The sequence below is a fragment of the Otolemur garnettii genome, unplaced genomic scaffold (assembly GCF_000181295.1).
Source record: "Otolemur garnettii isolate 467f Iridium unplaced genomic scaffold, OtoGar3 scaffold00208, whole genome shotgun sequence".
Classification (NCBI taxonomy): Eukaryota; Metazoa; Chordata; class Mammalia; order Primates; family Galagidae; genus Otolemur; species Otolemur garnettii.
In genome coordinates, this window is record NW_003852603.1 from 2481323 (window position 1) to 2482174 (window position 852).

The 852-nt window shown below is 60.6% G+C and overlaps 1 pseudogene; it reads right to left on the reverse strand.

Annotated features, from left to right (window-relative positions):
- Positions 1 to 733, reverse strand: part of LOC100947842 — a 40185-nt pseudogene extending 39452 nt beyond the window's left edge.
- Between the last annotated feature and the right edge of the window lie 119 nt (positions 734 to 852).

The window sequence follows — 852 nt, forward strand, 5'->3', positions numbered from 1 at the left end:
TACCCAGCAGGTACTCAGTAGCCCATGGCTGTGGCTGGTGTCTGTGGCTTCAGGGTTCGGATGCTCATTCTCGGGGCTGCTCATAGGGTGGAGACTATGGAGGGAAGACTGACCCTGCAGGATAGGAGCCCCGTGAGTGGCACCTGCTGAGGGCACTCAGGGAGGAGGACCCGCCTCCTCTGTGTGACATGGTGACCTGAGTCTTACCTTGAGGTGGTAGCTGGCCCACCCGGATTTGGCAGGTTTCTATACGACAAGTGGCTGGACACTAGGAAAATGCCAAGGTCAGGGCACAGACTGAGGGGCTGCTGCAGGTTGGAGGAGGCTGAGAGACAGGAAAGGGGCTGCAATGCAAGGCCTGGGGGCGTCCTCAGGTATCAAGGCCACCGGTGGAACAGTCAGGGAAATCTGCATAAGTGGGACCTGAGATAACTGCTGGTGTCAGTGCTGATTTGCTGGTAGCACTCCAGGGGGCAGACCCAGCCAGGACTCAGGGCCCTGTGGGGAGGGCAGCACACACCTGCTCACGGACACGCCGCACCTCCACCACTCGGTTGTAGAACTGGTCACCGCTGTCCTCGTTGTACCGTTGGACGGCAAAGTCCAGCGCCTGCTGCACGTCCTCATCATTGACATCTGCTTCCTCAATGCCACCAAGCATTTTGTAGCGCTGGGCCAGGGTCACAGCCAGGGAGGCCAGCAGGAGCAGAGGGATACCCAGGGGCCTGGCCATGGTCTGCAGGATGCACAGGGAGGAGCTGGAGCTGCAGAGGAGCTGAGGAGCTGGCCGGTGTGATCCTGAGACTTGGGGCTTTATCCTGCTGGGGCGTCTCCACCCCACCTGTGCCTGCC